The 22,029-nt window shown below is 49.2% G+C and overlaps 1 protein-coding gene across 2 annotated transcripts in view; it reads right to left on the reverse strand.

The window, feature by feature from the left end:
- The window catches only part of RNF152 (ring finger protein 152), a 58,157-nt gene extending 47,247 nt beyond the window's left edge, over positions 1–10,910 (reverse strand). The window contains exons 1-2 of one of the 2 annotated variants that reach the window (XM_037156403.2): positions 10,657–10,910; positions 9,322–9,445 (exon numbers count right to left, since the gene is read on the reverse strand). The gene's annotated coding sequence lies outside the window, so the exon portion shown is untranslated. Of the gene's footprint in view, positions 1–9,321; positions 9,446–10,652 lie in introns of both variants that reach the window. The other variant, XM_037156404.2, reaches the window with a different exon arrangement.
- Positions 10,911–22,029: the final 11,119 nt, after the last annotated feature.

Below are 22,029 nucleotides of genomic sequence, written 5' to 3' on the forward strand. Positions count from 1 at the left end.
CACGCTCAATCCACTGAGCTACACCAGCCAGGGCACAAAGGGTTATTATTTGAGGCATCGGCTTAATACCAGAAAAATAGGTGGCTTATCTAATGGTCTTATCAGTTGTCATTAAGGGGGTGGAACAAACTTGTCTCCACCCTCGAGGTTCCTTCGGCTGGTCTAAATAATCAGACATGAGACAGACTGCCTAGAGAAAATAACCAAATTTAATTCACACACGTAGGTGAAAGTCAGAGATGCCCCCTCCCCCTCACGCAGTGGAAGGTCAGAGACAGAAGGGGGACTGGAGTGTATAAGACACCCTGAGCTAGTGGTGAGGTGACAAATCTTGGGGGCTTCAAAGGGTCATCGCGGGACAGTAGGAGCAGATGTTTATTAAATGAAAGTTTGCCCTATCTCATAAGTGGGTCAAAAAATAATCTCTTACTATGGTCAAGGCCCCTCATTCAAGTTCCTCTAGGTAAAGGGAGGGGCAGAAGTTTCTCAAGCCTGAAGCTAAAACTGCCCTTAGCTCAAAATGACCTACATACCATAGAAGCCCATTTTGAGGTGACCAGCTCTGAACCCCCACAGCATCAATCCCAGGAGTTAGAGACTCAGAGAGAAGGAATACCAGTGAGTTGGAGTCAGGACTTTGGATCTCTCCACTCAGTCACAGGGAACAGGACTGGGTCCTCTCCCAGCCCCTTCTCGGCATTAATGGCCTTGGCTCACGTGCATTACCAGAAGCATCCTGGCTGCAAAAGGATAACGCGACTCATCTGCTGGCCATCCGTGGATCCACCAAGAAGAAAACAAACAGTCAAGGAGAGCATAAAAATACACTCCGGACATCAGGGTGACAGAAAACCCAGAGCAGGCCCAGGCTCCCGCGTTTTCCAATGAGCTCTCCAAGGGCCCAGCCTGAAATCCTGCAACAAGCAGCCTGGACGAGAACCCAGCTCTCAAAGTTATTTCTGAAAAATAAACTGATGCTGCCATTCCTTCAACAAGTATTTATTGAGTGCCTGCTGTGTACCAAGCCCTGAACCACAATCCTACCAAGCAAGTAGCAGTAAGTGTAATTCCTTAAAGATCTGATGAACTGTACATTTAGATTATCTAGTCAACCTTCTTGCCTTTATTAAACAGCTCTCTTCTTTAAAACAATAACCCGTTCCAAAGAGCAGATTCATAAATAAAAGGGACAAAGCCATACTGCCTCATCCTGTCTTGTCCAGCCAGTCTCTCCTGCCTCTTCTTTTAGGGTGGCCTGTGTCTCGCCATGTAAAATGTCCACCAAGACTGATTGAGGGTTCCGAACACCAAGGACAGGGCCCCTAAGGAGAGTGGCCTACTTCCCCAGGTTCTCCAGGGACCATTCTGGTTTTAAAATGGCAAGTCCCTCCCTGCAGGTATCCTCTCAGTCCTGGACAAACTGAGGCCAGGTCCTACGAAAGACAGGTCCCTCACAGGGCGCCTTTCACTGGCCAGGGAGGAGTGAAGCCACAGGTGAAGAGAGGCTGGGGCCCTTTGGCCGTGGGTTGTCTCCAAACCAGCTTTCTCTGGCTTCCTCCCAAAAAGGCCTATCAGTTTTATACTCTGGGCCATTTCACCAAAGCTTTACAAAGGCTCTCCAGTGGCAATGACACAAAAGAAATCGTAATAAACATCAAAGGCTGTAGTTATTTGGATGTGGTTACCTCCATGGCTGGTTTAAGAGCTTCTTCCCTTTAGACCGGGACTATTCATCCTGAGGTTTCCAGCATCCGGCACAAGGACTGGTGGATGGCAGGCACTGAATGAAACGGACATTAATCCTAGCTGCCACACATATGGTGTTTCTGATGTGTAAGGCAACACTTCATGGGAATGATCTCACACCTGCAATAACTCGGCAAGGTTGACTGTCCCCATCTTACGGATGAAGAAACAAAGGCTCAGTCAGACCTTATTTAACTCAAGGTCATTAAGGCAGAGCTCACATTGGAACCCAACCCATCTTGCTTTACGTTATTAACCACTTAACTGAATTCAGATCAAGTAAGGTGGGCCTGCATGGTGAGGGATCAAGAATTGATGGAGAAGAGTATCAGATTCATTTCTTTTATTCTCTGCCCTTTGGGTTTTCCTGCTGCCTAAAAAAGCAGAAAAGCAACTAAATTATCATTTAAATTCACATATTACACTACTGCAAGGCACAGATTGCCATTAGAATTGTGCCAGGCACTCAATATTTACATAAATGTAATAAATACAATTGTACATCTAAGTCACTGATGTTCCCTTTTTCAAATGCTATGTTACCCACCACCACACGTGACCCACCACCATACGTGAACAGACGGACCCTGAAGTGTTAGTGTGGAGCAGGAACGGACAGACAGGTTCCCTGGTTAAAAATGGCCCTCTACCTACATAGCCAAATTAGCAGTTACTCACTTAAAATGACAGTAATCCTTATGTCTCAGGCAACGAAGGGACGGATTCTCTAAAGGACATGCAGAGATCTATCCAGTGCTGCAACCACTTTTAATCTCATAATAACCTGCAAGGAGGCCATTTGCAAACCTGCCCCAGAGCAATCAAACTGCAAAAGAATACCACACTAAATACTTTGTTTGAGGGACATTCATCTTCGCTCCATTCACTATTTGTCAAGCTGAGAACATTTTAATGTTAATACATTCCTAGCCATTTTCTCCAAGCAGCTGAACACATTTCCTCTTTCATAAAAACACTATCCATAATGATCAAGCATCCTGAGTGTTAAAAAACGTCTAGCATGTGGATGAGTATTTAAAAAAAAAAAAAAAAGAAAGAAAAGAAGTGAGGTAGACCAGATGTCTATCACAAAGGCACTGCCAGCCGCAAGTTAATTAGGAAGGGAGATATGATGGCCAGTTGTGGGCAGCTGTTATCCCACTGGTGTCAAACCCTAACAGCTCAGTCTGCTGCTCCTTGAGATCATGTGCTGGCCTGGTGGGTGTAAAGTTCCTTGGGCTGCTTGCTCTGTGCCACCGAGGAGAGCGCGTTGTTGTTTTGTTGTTGTTTTGGAAGAAGCAGGCAAATTGAAGTTGAAAAAGCAGACTGTCAATAACAATTCGTGTTGTTAGAAGGGTGGTCCCCAGTGAGACCACTCACCTCTCAAGCATCAGTGGGTACACTGTAGCCTGGCAGCTCTAATTTTATTCCATCTTTAATCATTATTCATGCAAGTAGGCAAAGCTCTGAAAAATAAGTCTCTCAGCTTCCTGTAAATAGAGTAAAAGCATCTATAATTCCTTTATCATTGTAGGTCAAATCATTTCTCTGGTGTGAATGATTATTTACTGAGACTTGACTTTGTGTAAACATCGGTGGGGGGCTAGAAGGGGAGGAGGAGAATACAAATTGGGTCTAACCTGATCCAGTCTTTAAGGATTGTGCAAGGAACCAAGACCCTGCTGGTCCCGAGCTCTACATCCCCCAGCTGAAAGGCCCCCTGGGGAAACTGTACCCCTCCCCACCTCCTCCACGCTAAGCAATGACCAGAAGAGTCCTGTCCACCGGAACTCTGTGGTATGTGGCCTAATGACAAAAGATGTCCTGAGACATCTTTTCAATACACCTCCCTTCAGCTTGAGTGGGTTTCTGTTCTTTGCAATTAAACAGACACAAAAAGGATGTCAATCTTAGGTGGTAATACTACACAATCTATAATCAGTGCCCTTTGTACAATGAATGAGTGAATGTTGAATGAAATGAAAGATGGAGACAATTTTGCCGAACAACTCTGGAGGAATGAAGGACTGGTGAGGTCTAAAGTGAGTTACCTTTTTTTTTCTCTCTCTCTAATTTTTAGACAGAGGGGAAAGGAGGGAAAAAAGAGGGAGAAAAACATCCATGTGTGGCTGCCTCTTGTGCACCCTCCTCTACTGGGGACCTGGCCCTCAACCCAGGCATGTGTCCTGGCTGGGAATCAAACTGGCAACCCTTTGATTTGCAGGCCAGCACTCAATCTACTGAGCCACACCAGCCAGGGCAAATTAACTTTTTAAAAAGTGCTAAGAGCAGACTCCACCTTTAAAGATAGGGTATAGGGAAAGGACACCATAGACCACAGAATATTCCAAAATTAAGAAAGAGGCCATGCAAAGCATTTTTGGGGAACAGTGGGTTAACCATCCCAGCTAATGAGGCATTTCGAAGTCAGGCAGAATGAAAGTCAAGGTTGAAAAGGAAGTCTAGAGGTCAAGCTGCAGGTAACTTTAAAGGAAAGAATATCGACTTTTTCCCTTCTTCCACCCTCTCGAACCAGAAGCCACTGAAGGATACAAAGCAAGGGAATGAACGATGAAAACAACCTACCATCCCGAGGGTGAGGGCATTTTGTCATGTGAATTGGTGGTGAGAAAACCAGGGGGGTGAGAGAACCTACAGTCCAGAGAGAAACAAGGTGCTCAGCTAGCATGAACATGAAGAGAAAGGTGGGGCCTGTCCCTTGGGAGGGGGCGTTAGCCTGCTCATAAACAGAATACCAATATTAATAAAAATGCTCCCCGTTTCCATAGTACCTGTAGACGCTTTTTACCAGAACCTCATCAATTCTTACAGAGGCTCAGGGAGGAGTACATGGAGTGTGATTATCTGGATTGATGAATGGGAACTCAGCCAGAAAAGTTACATTTGCTTGGTAGGTAGGAGGAGGACGGGGGTGGAGAGGAGCAGCAAGAGCAAAGAGAAACACAGGACACGGCACCTGCAATTCCACTTCCAAGACTGTACGCCACCTGGGCACACCTGCATTTCCGTCCCAGTAGTGCATGGAGGTCTGATACCCCAGGAAGCCCTGCATGTGAGAATAAGTTTTATCACGCTCGAATGTTGGCAAGGAGTTTAATCCATGCAGGAATTAACAAATCAAGTGGCGAATGAGGCCTCTTTTCCCAGGCATCCGCTCCACCCCTAGGGGGGCACAAGCAGCACCCACAGCTCGGCCAGGGAGGTCCTCCCAGCCTCAGCAGCCAGACAGGGTCTAGGCCAGGAAACGGCAGGCAGAGACCCACCCAAAGGAAATGCGAGCCTCGTGTCCACCACTTGAGGCCTTCCTCTTTAACTCTTACGATGACAGCAAGTCAACCAGAAGTAGAGAACCCTTGAAGAGCAAACAAATGCTTATTTTCTCCAAACTGTGATTTCGATCGTGGCAGCTGACTCCCAGAGCACACAGCGCGGCTCCCAGAGCCAGGAGGGAAGGAGCAGGAAAACCAACGCCTCCTCCCTTCCTCTGCCTTTGGCTTCAGCCTCAGTGACCTGTGACCTTGCGTCTGCCGTTCCAAGAACCACAGTCCCTCCACCAGTGCACCTACCTGAACAGCCTGCTTTCGTTATGCAGTTAAAGGGGTGGGGAGTCAAGTGGTCAACCAAAACAGAGAAATGAATTTTGGAGCTTCCCACATATATTTCAAGGCAAGTCCCCAGGGGCTTAATTTTCCTTCTCAGCCCGTGCCTGGCTGGCAGCCCAACCTGGCACTGGCTCTCAGGGTCAAGGCTATCTGGGTCCCCTGCTGGTTTCCGGGCTGCTCAGCTCCCCCTTCAGAACCTTTGTGGGTACAGACTTTTGTCATTCACTGAGGGGACGCTGGACCAGAGGGCAGCTGCTGCGTTCTCGGGCCGACACTCATGTCCTCCAGTCACTGTGTCTCAGCCACTAACAGTCAGCTCACCATGTCACCTGTCTACAGAGAACTGTCATTATAAAGACGACTTCGGTGAGGTGGGTACTGAGTCAGAAGCGATGCTATTCTGTTAAATTCCATGTTCATGCTAGAAGTACTCATCAAAATCCTAAAAATTCTTACCTACGCGTGTATTTATCACAACACGAGCCAAGATGTTTGAGTGACCAGCACTTCCCACAGCAAAATCTCTCTACAAGCCATTACCTGCTTGAGCCACAGCTCTTCGCGATGCCATTTCACAGCACGGAACAGTTTGCAGGGAGAGCGTGGGAAGGGAGGCCTTCGAACTGACCTTGTAGTCACCATGGCTGCCGAGGGAAGTACGCACACCCCCAAACTCTCTGGATGTCCTCCTAGCCCTGTGACCCAAATGACTCTTTGTAAACATCGAAGTAACCAGAGGGAGACCCAAGGCTACCTGACAAGCATCCCTGCCTGTTCTAGGTCCTACCTGTTGCCCTGCAGTCTTTGCTGGGCAAGGCCATATCCTGGGTGATGCTCGGCCCTCTGCCACTTTTCTACCCTGAGCTGTGCCAAACACACTCAGGAAGTCTTCGATGAGAGGTAGGTGTGGGGGGAGAGAGAGTCAGGAGGTAACACCTCTCTGTTACACAATGCAAAGCACAGAACCCCCTGAGAGCAGCCTCGGAGATGTCTCCTGGCCCTAGCACTTCCAAATAAACAACTACTTGAGAATATTATAATCTTTTATTTTGTTGCCAGCGTACAGTCAGTTTAGGGTGGGATGGAACCAGATTCTTTAACATGTGTCATTCCTTCACTCAGTTGATAGTTGTGTGGTGCCCAATACCCGCAGGGCACTGAGCAAGGGACCCACTTTAAAACCCTGTCAGGGCCCCTTCACCTGGGGAAGTCTGTGCCCACCTCCACCCTGTTCTCCCTTTTCAGTACAAGAAATACTGGCCTGCGGCTACATGGGGTCACAGGACTAGTCCTTGCTGAATGTAAGTCACTTCTAGGTCAGATCGTGTCAAGGCTAAAACAAGACCCCCCCCCAAGTTCCTTTCCAGAGCTGCAGTGACCTGCAAGCACTCTCCGGATCTCACGTCCATCAGTCTGGGTCTTTGAGTGACCTTGATGAGCGGGGCTCACCTGCCGACCTCGCTGGACACATGACATGGACAAGCAACTGCACTCAGCCACTGAGATTTGGAGGTGCTTTGTCACTGCAAAATGACCTATTTTGCTGATACATCACTGTTTAAAAAAGAGAGAGACACCTGCAAAGTCCCCCTCCCTCATTTGTTTTCTAAATCGCATTATACAGAAAAGCAGAATTTGTTTCAAAATTCAAGGGCAGTAGGGACTGAATAAAACCTTGAAAGGTATGTCCTGACCAGTGTGGCTCAGTGGGTTGGGTGTTGTCTTGAAAAGTGAAAAGGTCACCAGTTGGATTCCTGGTCAGGGCACACGCCTGGGTTGCAGGCTGGTCCCCGGTTGGGGCACGTACAAGGGCAACTGACTGATGTTTCTCACGTAGATGTCTCCCTCTTTTCCCTCTCTCCCCTTTTCTCTAAATATAAATAAATAAAATCTTTACCAAAACCCCTCCCTCAAAAACCTTGAAATGCAGAGGATGCCAACAGGTTAGACAACTCTGAAGGATAAGGACTGAAAACAGACTGACCTCTCAACAACAGTGAAATCTAACCGTTCGTGAAATTCGGCTGAAGAGTTTAAAGGCCAGGAAGAAAAGGTTGCCTTCTAACAACAGGTCCAGTCATTTACAAAGTAGTGCGGTCCCCAGTGAAAGAAGCATTCGAGCAAAGGCTGAATGACCACATGCTTCCTCCTCACACGTCCAACACCACTGTTACTCTCTCTAGCTTCCAGTGACCTTAATTAGAATCAGGTCATCATTTCTCCATTGCCCCGTAAGTTCCCGAAGGTGGTTCATTTTTAAGTCTCCACACCTCACCTCCACCCCTTAGCCCTGATCACAAAGCCCATTATCTATCAAGTGCTTGATAAACATCTGGAATGGATTAAATGAACGCTGTAGAAAGAGCTCTGGAGGGAAAAGGTTGTTCTAACAACCTCTAGGGGCAACCTCTAGGGCTGCCCTAACCTAGAGCTAAATACACCTCTGCAGACACCTGGGGGTGGGGGAGCCTTCACCTTAAATAGCAACAACAAGACAACCCTGAACACCAATACAACACTGGATTGTGATTTATTACAGTACACAATTCAAAACCACAGTGCACCCAAACACTGCACCATGGCTATCTTTGTTCTGGACACGCATTTACATGTACAGGCAGCTGTTTTCCCAAGTGGAATTGTGTGTATGAGGTATTTATTTTTTTTCTATCTTAAAAAAAAAAAACCCACCACACCCTTTGTTTCTATTGCATTGTTACACTCCCTCTCACCCCATCACGTGGTTCTTCTCCTTGCAGGAATACAGTACACACCCTGCATTATTGCTGACATAAAAATTACTTGTCAAAATACCTCCATCCTAACACCATCACAAATCTGAGCTTCCTAAAGCCTCAGCCTTTGTTTTCAGCTGGGACCAGATAACTCACCTCCTTCTCCCCAGGCTCCCTGCAGGCTTGGAGGAGAGGGATAAATGCCCATGTCATTTATATTTCTTAAAGTCACCTTTCAAAACGGAACTACCCTGGAGGCGAATGACAAACCTTTCCAGTTATTTTGTTTTCTCTTTCTAAGGGGCTTGCTGGCGGAGAAAGAATCTGCCACTGAGTGTTTAGGGCCTCCAGCTGCAGAGCAAGCCTTTGGCCCCCCTCCTTCCTCCCACAACAAACCCCGGCCCGTCCCCGTAACTGTCTTCATCCTCTGCCGCTCGTGCAGGGCACCAGGACTCTGCCCTCTAAGACACAATGCCAATGCCAAGGTGTCCTCCTGTATCTGAAGGTTATGCTTTCATTGAGCTCTACCAAGAGAACCCCAGATCTGGTTAGGTGGACATCAAAACAGAACTATCCTTGGAAAGAAAAGAACAGGCCAGAGTTTTTGGAAAAGAACCAACAACCTAAAGATAAAATGCAGACTGAGAGCCTAATGGTTCACAGCTTTTATAAATGGAAACTTAACTAAAGCTCTTTTTCTGTTCTTTCTGTGCGCCCACCCCCAGCAGCCCTCCCTTCCACCTCCCACTGACTTGCAGCTGACACACTGATACTGCAAACACCATCACAAGGAAGGGGTGGAGGAGACATTATTTCATAGGAAAGTCACTATATTTGACCTGTGCCCCAGTCGAGCACTGGTCAAATTTTCAAGCAGCCATGCTGATACCTTTTCAACAAACACTATCCCGCTGAAGCCCAATACATCACTACACATAAGAAAGCAGGTATATATCCAAATCCCACGTTCAGACACAACTGCCTATTCTCATCAAAGGGAAGCAGGTGGAATTTACACAACCCCAACGCACCCTGCCCGCCCTCAATGCCTTCCTCAAAAGGAAGGTTTCAAGTCCTTGGCAATTTCTTTCCAGCAGCCCCCTCCTCCCCACAGTCAGCAACGGAATGGTGTGATGCAGAACCCGCCCCAACGCCCGGCCAGACACCCCAGATGACCCACGGACACCCAGGCGGCTACCCAGATTATCGGGGGTTACCTGAATCTCTCATCGAGTCCCTTTCACCCGCTTCTGCGCGATGACATCAAGTGGAAACACTAAGCGTTTGGGAGGCTGGAGGCTGCCGAGCAGGAAGCACAGTTGAGTCCGCGCTGGGTTCAGCCTGCAGTGAAACACAGGCAGCAAGGGTTAGATACGCGCAGCAGGGAGAGGCATCCGAGCATCCTCCCGCCCGCGGGGGGAGCGGGTGCCCTGGGCGGGTGGGGGGAGGCGGCGGAGGTGAGGAGGGCTGGCGGCCGCGGAGGGGGCGGACCGCTTCCTAATTGTCTCAACCCGAGACAGAACCACCTCCCGCCACTCCTCTGCAGTCTCCCCCGCCCCCAAGTTCTCCCCTGGTGGTAGCGCTTTTGCTAGCAACTGTAACCCCTCAAAAGAGAAATTCGAAAGAAATACGAGAAAGCGGAGAATAACATCTTAGGGCAAATACACGCTGGCAAAATATACCAGGTGCGCCTGGTTAGGTGGGAATGCGGGGCGCCCCGTCACCGGGCCAGACAGACCAGCGCTGCAGTCGTGAGCATCCTTCTTTCCTTCACGCCATCTGTCACCTCATCAAGTCACTGTCACTCTGTTCTGCCGATCTCTACTCTTCCCAAAACCATGCCACGCTCCCCCCTCCCCCCCCACCACCCTAGGTGTCCCACCAGTCCAGCCTGCTTTGTCCTGCCGCTGCCCTTCCAGGAGGAAGAGCCCCAGGCGCGTGGGTTCGCACAAAAGACACCAACATCTGGCCCACCACTGCGTCCTATCCTCCCGGGAGGGGCCGCGGGGCCACAGAGGGGCGCGCGAGGGCAACTTGTGCGGGTGGGGAAGGCGCTCAACAAGGGGCTTTCGAAAGGACCTCCAGTGTGTGCGGAGTGGGGGCGCAGCTGGGGCGCGCGCGTGCATACACGTGCACCCCTAGGGGCACGCGCGGCGCGGGCGAGACAGCTCCTCCGGACCGGAGCTCCAGGGGGCATCTGAGGACTCAACAGAGCCTCCAACAGCGCCGTTCCCCACCATAAACCAAGCCCAACTCCACCAGCTCCAGGGACAAACGCAACTCTAGGGACCACCTCCCCACGCCCCGGGGCTTCCCTCCGTCCCACGCCCTGCGCTCCCCTCCCCAAATCCCTTCGGCCCTACCACCCCCATCCACCCGCCAAAAGGTATCCTCAACGCACCAGGAGGCGGCTCCCCCCTTCCTGCCTTCCTGCCTTCCTGCCTCCCTGCTCCGGTGCGGCCGCCGAGCGGGCGCTCACATCCCAGCGTGCCCCTCTTGCCTCCCCCGAGTCCGGAGGGACAGAGCAGAGAAACAAACCGAAACTCACCGACCTCTCTCGGCCGCGGACTCCGGAGTGCTCCACAGAGGCGACAGCGGAGGCGGAGGCGGAGGCGGCGGCGGCGTCGCCGGGTGGTCCCGCCGCGCCGCCACCCGCTCGACCAGACGTGCGGCGTTGAGTGCGCCCAGCGCCGGGAGCGCGGAGTCCGCAGCCCCAGCTCTCTGCCCCGCCCTTGGGGAGGCGGCGCCCCACCTGCCCCTACGCCCTCGCCCTCGCGCTCCCCGCTGGACACTGCTGCTCAGCAGCCAGCGGGAGCTTTTTTTATCACCGCCCAGACTAAGGCACCAAGCGAGTGGGGGTGAGAGGCCGGGCTCCGGTCCCAGCAGCACCGCCCCTGCCGGTCGACTCCACCTCCCCCAGCTCCCCCACCACCACCACCACCACCGCCACCGCCCCGCATACACCGCGCACTTGTTCCGGGACGTCAGTAAGTGGGTCCGGAATCGCAGCCCACCCTCCCTCATGCCCTTTCTGGGCCTTGCCCCCAAGGGCCCAACCTTAGCGGGGGTCCTCGACGTCATCTTCTCCACCTACAGGTGGGACCTGAGCTGGAATCAGGTGTGAAAGGAGGCCTCGCTCAGCCGGCCGGAGGGCAGGGCGGAGGAGGGGCTGAGGCCGTCTGCAGTTCTGCACCAGGGGACCGAGCAAGGGAGGAGTTGAGATCGTCTGGTTTCCAGAAACTGCGTGGACCCGCGTCACCGCAGACACGTGTTGGCTGACCCTTAAAGTTCACGGAGTCTCGCCAGGGCGAGTCCTGTTTTCGTGGACGGGAGGTCCAACGCCCTGCCCCTCTCTGTGGCCCCCCTGAGTGGGGTAAGGGGAGCAGGGAGGTGGAGTCCTGAGGGTTCTGTGACAGCGTGGACTACCGAACCCCTGGACCACCTTAAAACCAAACTCCTGCTCAGGGTGTCTAGTTACCCCAAGAACATGGTCTCTTGCTTCTGGCATTAACTATACAATAGGAGAATGGAAGAGGGAGGTCACTGGTCAAGGTTTCCATGTCCTGGCGTCTTTTTGAAGGATTTCTAGGCAGAATGAAAGCCCAGAACTTTGTGACTGTGCAAGCGAAGCCTGCCAACTTTCCTGGACTGCTGCACCAGTTCGAAAAAGGGGTCCCTTAGTCATCACCCCCTCACCAGCCCTTCCCAGCTGCCTCAACTGAGCTGTCTTCAAGTCCCCCCAGGCGGGTCCCAAAGGAAAGAGCGGCGGTTCTGATCTCTCCCAATAGCTCACTGCAGTGCTTCTGCCAGGAGGGTGAGGAGGACACGCTGCGAACCAAGGGGAGCCGTGACCTACAGAAATTCCTAAGGCACTCAAGTCAACCGACTGTCCTGTCTTGTCCCACAAGTAAAGCCTGTTAGTAATGTTTCCGAGCACATACAGAAGTCAGTCGCCAAGACACGGGTGAAGCTTGGTGACTGGCCATCCCCTCCAGGACCCCATTGATTCGGCCTTCGCCTGGCTCATCCGTGCGCTTTCTTCCCTGAAGTCTCGGCCTCTCCTGGCCACTCAGCTGGCGTGAAAGCTAATACGTGTGTCCTAAAAGCCTGAGGGGTCTTGGAGTAGGAAACGTCAAGAGTATTTTCAACCTCAACTTAAGGGCAGAAAAAAAACTTTTTTTTTCAATGAGAAGCTAATGAGAGTATTGAAAACTCTGATGTTGGCTGGGGGCTTGGAATCGGACAGGGAGTTAGAACTACCCAAGATTTTAGTAGGAAAATTTAGCCCAGAAATATTACGGGTTATACAAGGACAACTTTAAAGATTACTTTTAAGAAGCTAATTTCAGGGATGATCAGGGATAATCAGTAATGATTTCAAAATGTTTAAACTTTTTTCAGCCACTTTCAAAGCAATTCAGGATTCAAGCATCCAGCAGGGTGTGAGGTAAATGTCCCATCCTTGGCCATTCATTCCCAATGGCTGGTGTTTTAATTCACATAGCGTCATGGGTGTTCTGCCTTCTGTCCAGTCTAGTAACGCTGTCACACAGAGAAGGTTAATTAACTGGGGCAGACCGGGATAAGCCAGTTCTTAAGACTACCTGGGGGGGGGGGGGCGCGCCAGTGCGGGGCAGGCAGCAACCGTTTGAGGCAGGGGAAGAACAGGCAACAACATGTCCTGCAAACAGGTTCTTACGTGAGACAGTTCCAGGAGCAAGGCCACTGGGACCAGGCCGTGCTCAGAGCTACAAGCTCAAAGCTTCAGAAACCCGTTCCAGACTGAGGCTCTGCCCATGCCTGAGGGTGAGTGAGATAGGATCGAGACGGCGTCCCAGGTCTTGATAAAGCAGGGTGGAAGGGCGGGGCCCCAGCACTGGGGAATAAGATAAGGAGCAGACAGACGCTCAGGAATTCATTCCACAAATATTCCTGGAGTTCGGACTGTGTACTGAGAACCAGGGTCGAGGGTTAGGACAGAGAAGGAAATAGACCCAAATTCCTGCCCTCACAGAACTGACAGTCCAATGGTGGAAGCGGGGAATACAAAGCATCATAAATTAGTACAATACACTGAGTCGCAGGCTGAAAAGGGGGAGGAGCTTAAAGAGTCTTCCTTGGGAAGGGGCAGACAGTTTAGCTCCATGGGCAAGGAGGTGCCTTCGGAGCGGGGAGCCGAGGAAGGTATGGAAAGAGCCACGCCAGTCCACAGGGAAGCCTTCCTGCCATTACCAGGGGACACGCGAGGACCTGAACAGGCGGACCCGGGAGACACTGCGGGCTCCGTTCCACACCGCCACAAAGGAGCGAGTTGCCGTCTTCTTTTGGTGGAGGGTCTTGCCTTCAGTTCGTAACGAGCGCAATATCTATGAAGCACAATCAAAACCAAGTACAATAAAACGGGGACTGCCTGTATTTCCCCAGGGGCAAAGGTCAAGATACGGGTACTGGGTCTGTCAGATGGTGGTCAGTTGGACCAACAGTACTGATTCGTGCTTAGTCACCTGAGGTTCAATTAAAGCCGCGTAAATGGAGACAGGGCTGAGTCCTTATCTCCTATACCCTCAGCAGTGAGCACAGGTACCCGATCGATGTTTATGGAGCTGAGCCCTTAAATCTCCCAGGACGTGGATGGGGCCGAGATAAAGATGACCCCATAATGCCCAGGGCAGCACCACCATTGGGGATGACACTTCCACAGAAAGAAATCTCTACATCTCTTCCATGGTATTCCTGTCTGTCTTTTTGATCCCGCCAGGAATTCCCTTTCTAGAGGTGGGAGGGAGAGAACGGAGCAAAGGAGAGAAGGAGGGGGAGGATCAGGAGAGGGAAACACACCCTGCTCCCTGCTTCCTCCCCTAAAGATCTAAATCCTGCCCCATAGTGATGGCAAGTTTTCTGTTCAACACGTCTTGAGGTTCATGCGTTAAAATTGCATCTTGAAACGGAATTATAGCAACAGTTGCACATGTAAAACAAGTGGGTTTTATGGGACATAAATTATACCTAAAAACTTTGTTTAAAACATCGAAGCAGACACTCATGTTTATTTAGACCACTTTTTTTTTGTTAATTTTTAGACCACTTTCATGTGCCCTCAATGAAAAGACAAAGGGGGGTATCTAACCAACTACATTATCATCCTGCCTAATAGATGATTAACCCCACTGATTTGCCTGAAATAAAAAGTATGTTTTGGTCTCTGCCCCTGGTTCCTGGCACTGAGCTCCTCAGTCCCTTGGAATTTCCTTGGTGACAGGAGTGTCTTTTTGTTGCTGTGAGGAGGTGACTCTGGGTGGGCTTCTGGATGGAGGCTGGTCACCAGAAAGACCAACCTCTGATTAGCAGCTTGGGATTTTCAACCCCACCCCCCATGGTCCAGAGAGGGGAGAACGGCTGGATTGGAGTTAATGATCCATCATGCCTATGTGAGGAAGCCTCCCTAAAAATCCCCAAATTGTGGGGTTCAGAGACCTTCTGGGTTGGTGCACACGTGAAGGTCGGGAGAGAGGGGTGTGTTCTGAGAGCCCGTGGAGGCTCCGTGCCCTTCCCACTCACCTGGCCCTGCACAGCTCTTCTACCAGGATGCTCATCTGTATCCTTTCTCATATCCTCTCGTAACAACCTGGTGAGCAGTAAGTAAACGGAGTTCTTGAGTTCTGTGAGCCGCTCTAGCAAACTAATCAAACCCAAGGAGGGCGCCGTGGGAACCTCCTATTTATAGCCCATCCCTCAGAAGCTCAGGACCTGGACTCGGGATTGGTGTCTTGCGGTGGGGAGCAGCCTTCTAAGACTGAGCCCTGAACCTGTGGGACCAGCCACTGTGTCCAGGTAAATGAGTTCAATTGTAGGACACCCAGTGGGTGTTGCAGAGAATCACTTGGGGGATGAAGGAGAATCTACGTATTTATTGACCAGAAGTCTGAGAAGTAAAGAAGAAAAACATGGGAGGAGAAGTGAATTTTTCTTCCTCAATTTGAAAACAACTTTTCCCTTATAGGATATTTGCCCCCTTAAAGTATATTTAGTCTTTTAAAAAAAACTAAAAGAAAGTCTTCAAGCACATATAGTATAAGATAATTTAGTAATAATGACTGCTAAATATAGTACACATTTCAAAACTGGCTTTTATTTTGAGGCCCTACCTAAGCCAACCCCATCGGACCAGTTTTTCTGATGAGGCCTTGCAAGAGAGCAATGCAGTGTACCCGGTGGCACAGTGTCTAGGGCCAGGCGCTACCCGAGGACAGCACAGCCTCCCGGACAGAACCCCAAAGTGCCCTGGATACCCCAAAGGAGTTTCTCACAGGAGCTACATTCAGGTTGCATTTCTCCAAGTGGTGAAGGGTTTGATGAAGACACCTCCCTTCTCCTTTAACCTTGACTTTGATAATGTACAGCAGGCGTTCCAAAACAGCTGGTCACAACCATGTGGCCACAACCATATAGGCATTGATCAGTTTGGATGATGACCGTGAACAAAATGGCCATTTTGGTATGTCCTGGCTGAATGTCAACTTAGACCATGATGTCACCACCCTCTGGACACCCTCTTTAACAGCAGGTAGCTGGTGTTTTCTCATCACACTTGTACCTTTTGGGTTGAGTAATAAAGTCCTTACACCTGCCAGTAAGTTGCTAGTGACTTTGCTGTAAGTATAATAGAGGGAAGTCATTATAAACTGAACTCTGCCCACTCCTGCATGGTCAACATGAGACCCGGCTCTCACTGCCGAATGGTTTGGAGTGACTCTGTCTGATCTGCCAGGGAGGGACCAGAAGGTGTAGCTGCTCTTGCCCCTGCATCATCTGTCCTATTCGACTTCTCTCCAAGGCGTTCCTCCTGTTCTCCCGAGATTCCCTTCCCTTCAGCTGTCAGACACTTCAGACACTTGGCATCTCCTTAGCTCCTGTCCTCATCTGGCCACGAAACTAATGCCAGACAGTGAAATGGTGCAGCTTTGAGACAGGAGAAAAGGAACAAAAGCACAGGGAAGTTCCACCACCATTTTTCGAGACCCACGTCTAAATCCGATGTCTTGCCACATGGATCCCCAGAAGCCGGCACTGGTTCCTGAAGGATCCATTGTTCGGAGCTCCATCCCTAGCCTGCAACTCACCCAAGTTGACCTGGCGCCTCTGTACCCACTGCAGGTCCAGACCTCACTTCACCTAGTCCCTTCTCGCCACTGCCGCTGCCCTCAGCCAAGACTGGCCAGTCATTCTAACAAAAGGGAGCAAATGTGTGTTGCTGGTCCTTCTGGGCCCAGAGGGTCAAGTTAGGGTATCTTCTGGTGGTCAGGAGTTGGGACAGCAACCGCTGGCATCACCCAGAGGTGAGACCCTGGAAGAGGTCAGCACAGGGCAAAGCCTAGTAGACGGTCCTTCACACATCTCCTTCCCCTTCTTGCTTTAGTGCCTTTCCTCGGCTGTCACTGTCCTTCCTTCCCGGTGGGTGGAATGTGCTGGGAGGAGGGATGGGGTTAAGCACCCCCGTTAGAGTCTCAATCTTTCTCCTTCAGTCTCTTCATATCTCCCCCTTCAGGGTGCCCATAGCAGTTTGGCACATAGATTCACATAGATCAGGTGATTTATTTTTTATCTTCACCCAAGGATATATTTTTCCCATTGATCTCAGAGAGAGAGGAAAGGAGAAAACTTCAGTGTGAGAGAGAAACATCCGTCCGCTGCCTCCTGTTGTACCCCAACCAGGGATTGAACCGGCAACCCACGTATATGCCCTGACCCAGGATCAATCAACCCCACAACTTTTGGGTGTGCAGGATGACACTCCAAACAACTGAGACACCCGGCCAGGTGCAGATTATTTTAAAGAACAAAAATCATTCTGCAACAGAGGGACTTCAGGACAGCAATCAAGTCCAAACTTAGTAAAAAACAGTTTTTGTTAGTGAACAGGTTGTGGAGCCCATGTACCTGATAGTGTTACCGGACCACGACCCAAAGTGTTTCCACTTTCCCTGGCACAAATCTCAGAACGATCGTCCCCATTCCAAAGACAAGGAAACTGATGCCTGGAGAATGTAGGCGCCTTGCCCAACGTGATATAACCAGTAAAGAGACCAGGAACTGGACCTGGGTCTGCTGAATCCAAGAGCACTGCCCCTGAACCACTGCACTGAGAGTCTTCCAGTGACCACCGGATCTACTTGATTTGGCTGAAAATCATCTGAGTCTCTCCCAAGTCTCTTCCATGGGAGTTCAAGGTCAACAAGTGGCTTCCAAGCCTGACACTGTGGCTCAAAAGTCATTAAGAACTTTAGAACGGTGACAACAGCATAAAAGCAAGCAGTGGGCCCTTCAGAGTGTGGCGCCCTGTGTGACTGCACAGGTCATAGGTCCGTGAAGCCAGCCCAGCCCACTCTTATCATCCTGGGAATCATGGGAAATAGACACCAGTGGCTCTACCATTCGGCAATGACGTCACATCCCCTCACCCCCTAAAGCTCGGGAACCATGTAAGGCCCAGCTTATGCTGTGCACATCTCTGCACTGGAAAATGTAGAGGCAGAGAGATGGAAAAATTCAAGCAGTCTTTGGAGATTATATTTAACGAGAACTCATTTCTATGAGCTTCTAGATGCTCAGCTTCTTGCTGGGCCTGGTGTCTCGGTCCTTTGCCTTTCCCCAGAGCACTGGGCCGACGCTGGGATACGACAGCACTCAGAGCCTTTGCTGGCTGGCTGGCTGCACTTGGGAAGCAGAAAGTAAGTTAGAAAAGGAGGGCTCTTTAAAAGTATGTATTTATCTGAGAGACAAAAAACATTGGTTTTGTTGTTGCACCTTCCGATGCATTCACCGGTGTGCCTTGTCTGTGCCCTGACCAGACATCCAACCCACGACCTTGGCACATCCGGGCGACACTCCATCCACCTTAGCTGCCCAGCGAGGGCAGAAAAGTAGTTTGAGTTTCTATCTGAGGATGTCTAGAATGGTGAACTTCATTTAGGAATTAAAAACAGGATAGTTTTTTATTGTTGTTGTTTTTTTTAACGGGATAGTTTTTGAGCAAAAGTGTGATTTCGAACAGCTGGCCTGGCCCTGGGGTGGAGGGTGAGTTGAAGGGCAGAGGTGGCGGAAATGAGACACGCAGCTGGACAGGCATTACCCTGGTGCCCAGAAGGTGACCAGGACTGGAAGGGACTGGCCGCAGAGAGAGTGTGATATTCCTAACAACAGCACCTAATTCTTTATTGTTATATCTCACCTCTTCACACCACCGTTTCATTTGCTCCTTCAATAACCTTGCTCAGGAGGGGTTATCACAGTCTACAGAACTGGACATTGAGTCCCACCACACGTACATGATTTCCCAGGGGAGAGTATAGTATGTCAAGGCCAGGCCAGCAGCAGACCCCAAGGCGATGCTTTTTCTCATCACCTGTAGACACCATGGACCACATGTTGGAATCACAATATATGTCTAGGCTCCAACCCAGAGATTTGGGTTTAATTGGTCTTGAGTGAGGCCCAGGCAAGGGAATTTTAAAGAGCTCTGCAGAGATTCCAATTGGCAGCCAGGCTGAAGAACCTCTGGGCAGCAGGCACCAGCCAGACCACTTGCAGGGGGAGGAGGCAGTGAGGGGTGAGTTTGGCTGAAAACTGGAGACAATGGGGAGACAGAATTGATGAGACTTGACAACTAATTGCAGAAAAATACCAATGTGATGACAAAGTTTATAGCCCGAAGAATTCACTTCAACAACCTCACCCTGCCGGTCTCCAGTGGATGCTTTCCCCTGCAGCAGCTGCATTCTGGGTTAAAAGGAAAATTGCTCCCTGTGATCTGCAACAGCATCCGCTGATGCCAGCAAGTGAGGGTGTGACAAATTGGGGCGGTGAGGGGGGATGGCTAATTATAAAGCACAGACATGGCCGAGGCGGCCTCTGGATCGTCCCCTTGGAAACAGGCCCTGTAAGTTTCCCCTTGGGTACCCGCATCTGTCCCCAGATGAGTGTGGTCCGTGAGAAAACAACCGGATGGCGAGGGTTCTCATACCAACTTTCTGTGACCAAATATGGAGACCCGTCTGCAATTTGGTCTCTGACCCTGCTTGAGCAACTAGGCCATTGCACTGTTTAAACTTGGACAGTTTTACCTGATGAACTGCACTCTCTGCAGTGTCCATTTTTACCACAAAACTGTTTTACTCGTTTATTTTGCAGACTCCAAGGACACTGAGGCATCAGCCCCTGCCTGTGACCACCCCCATTCCCCTGCTGATACCATCAACTGACTCTAGCTGTTGGCCACACCCCTGCAGATCGCAAGTCAACCAAACCACCTACCCACAGTTCTTACCCCAGAACCCCACTGGCTGACCCCTGAGTCAGCTGACCCTTGCAAACTCCCATGGCCGCCATCAACCAGAAGATGAAAGATGGACACTCATGATCTGGTTTCCCTGGCAAACCCTCTGTTTGACTCACTTTTAAAGCCCTTATCCCCTCCCACCTCCGAGTGTGTCTTCATTTCAGACCGAAGGCTGCCTTCTCTGATTTGCAAATCACATCAGAATGAAACTGTCTTTAATTCCTCCACAGAGTCCTGTGGAACTTTTCGTTTAAGTGGGGACGATGTAGCAGTGCCACCCCTGAGATTTGAGGTGGCCTGTTAAGGAGGGTGACTAGAGGGGAAGAAGAATACAGGAGCCAGAAGTATTTGAGATGCTGGTAGCATAGGCAGGTGGAAAGGCCAGCGAGCAATTGGAGATGTGAGATGGAATCACTGACGTTAGGTCTGGGTTAGAGTTTAAAGCAGCCCAGGTAGAAATTGGTTAAAATCCTAGATGTGAACGAGATCACCGAGGAATACCACCAAGGCAGAGAAGAGGGCCAAGGACCAAACTGTGCTCAAAAAACTGGAGAGGAAATAAGCAAAATAGGCCATGGCTGAAAAATTCAAGGAATTAAAAAAATAGAAATAACACGAACTAGAAATGGTAAAGTATGCTGCCCTAGCTGGTGTGGCTCAGTGGATTGAGAGCTGGCCTTCAAACCAAAGGGTGGCTGGTTTGATTCCCAGTCAGGGCACATGCTTGGGTTGTGGGCCAGGTCCCTGGTAGGGGGTGCACAAGAGGCAACCACACATTAATGTTTCTCTCCTTCTCTCTTTCCTTTCCACTCTCTCTAAAAATAAATAAATACAATCTTAAAAAAAGAGAAATGGTAAAATATGCAACAGCTAATATGGAGGGAAACTTAAAGACAGTAGGATATACTTGGACGTGGAATTATCATACCATGTTCAACACTATGTTAATAAATTTCAAATACTGGTAATTTTATAAAAAATGTAAATTTCCAAAAATTGAAGCCAGAAATATGAAATGGATTGTATCAAAAGCAGTAAAATAAGCTGAAAAAACAATCAAGAAACACTTCTCCCCAAAAGGCTCCTGAATCCAATCATTTTACTAATAGTCTTTCAAATTCCTCAGGAATAAAAATACGCATCCTCCGTAATTTGTTTCGGAGCATGTAGAAAACAAAAATTACTCAATTAATTTTGTACTCCTTCCCTTGCACTTTCTTTTGCCCCTGTCTTTCACCATTTATTTATTTTATTGGTTCTTTACACTCAGTTAACCTCATATTCTATCAAACTCGCTACCTCACGAAAATGGTTTAAAAAGTGTTTTTGCTTCTGAGTTCGAATAGGCTGTGAAACATATTTATAGATAAGACGTAACAGAAAAATGTTTCTCTCCTCCTTTTTCAAAGGCCAAAGGAGCCACACAGCATGGTCTGACGTCAAAATTCCTGCCTAAATGTCAGCCATGGTGGGTAGTCAGGTGCTACATCGGTAGGGTCTTTGGCCAAGGTCAGTCTTTAACTTTAGATTTCACATGACCCTTTCACATCTCCTGCTTTGAGTCTATGGTACAAAATAAGCTGTACAAGTGCCATTCTCTGGAGCATTTTTTCCCAGTTCTTGGGGGTTTTGCTTCTCGACCACTGTCATCAGTTTGGCTCAAATAAATTCTTATGAGACTTTTTCTCAGTCTGGACATTTTTTCCTCAACACATTAAAGTTCAAACACACACACACACGTTTTTTCATGCACTCTAATGTTAGAAGGAAGGTACAACTCAACTTTTTGTTCCTCGGAGCCAACCACTGTCACTAGCACATTGTTTACCCTTAATAAATGTTACTTCAGACTAAATTGTATCACATCGGACAGAATCCAGCTAAAACAGAGGTGTAAAAGAAAACCCACGGAGGCAACAGACGAGAGCAATTTCCAATTCTGCCTGAGGGAATTAGAAAAAGCCGAAACAGAAAGAACACAAAATGGGTCTTGAGGAGTTATACACACCATTTTGACAATGAAATTTAATTGCACGGAGCAAACATTTATTTAATTTTAATAATACATGCTTACACATTTTAACACGGTATTTTAATTTTTGAAAAGTGCTTCCAGGCATGAAATAATTGAGTTTTCTAGATTAAAGTCTTTAAAAATCATCACATTGATTTAAAGCTCCCAACAGAGTAGTTAAATAAAAATATAAACAGCCCTGGCTGGGTAGCTCTGTTGGTTAGAACATCATCCAGACACACCAGGGTTGCAGGTTCAATCCCCAGTCAGGAAACATACAAGAATTGGCCAGTAAATGCATAAATAAGTAGTACAACAAATCAATGTTTCTCCCTCTCTCTCTCCTTCCCTCCCTCTCTCTAAAAATCAATAAATAACAAAAGAAAAGAAAATATAAACAAGTTAAAGTAGAGATAGCATAAAGCTCAGAACACCTCTCCATATTCCGACCACGCCCACTACCCAAGACAGAGCAAATGGGTACAAAGGGGCCACCAATGGCCTTGATTCTGTCTCTGACCAATGGGAACCCTGGCATCAACGTGAACACCGGCATCAACTTCCACACACACCAGG

The sequence above is a fragment of the Artibeus jamaicensis genome, unplaced genomic scaffold, assembly GCF_021234435.1.
Source record: "Artibeus jamaicensis isolate MK-2021 breed Jamaican fruit bat unplaced genomic scaffold, CSHL_Jam_final contig_354, whole genome shotgun sequence".
Taxonomy (NCBI): domain Eukaryota; kingdom Metazoa; phylum Chordata; class Mammalia; order Chiroptera; family Phyllostomidae; genus Artibeus; species Artibeus jamaicensis.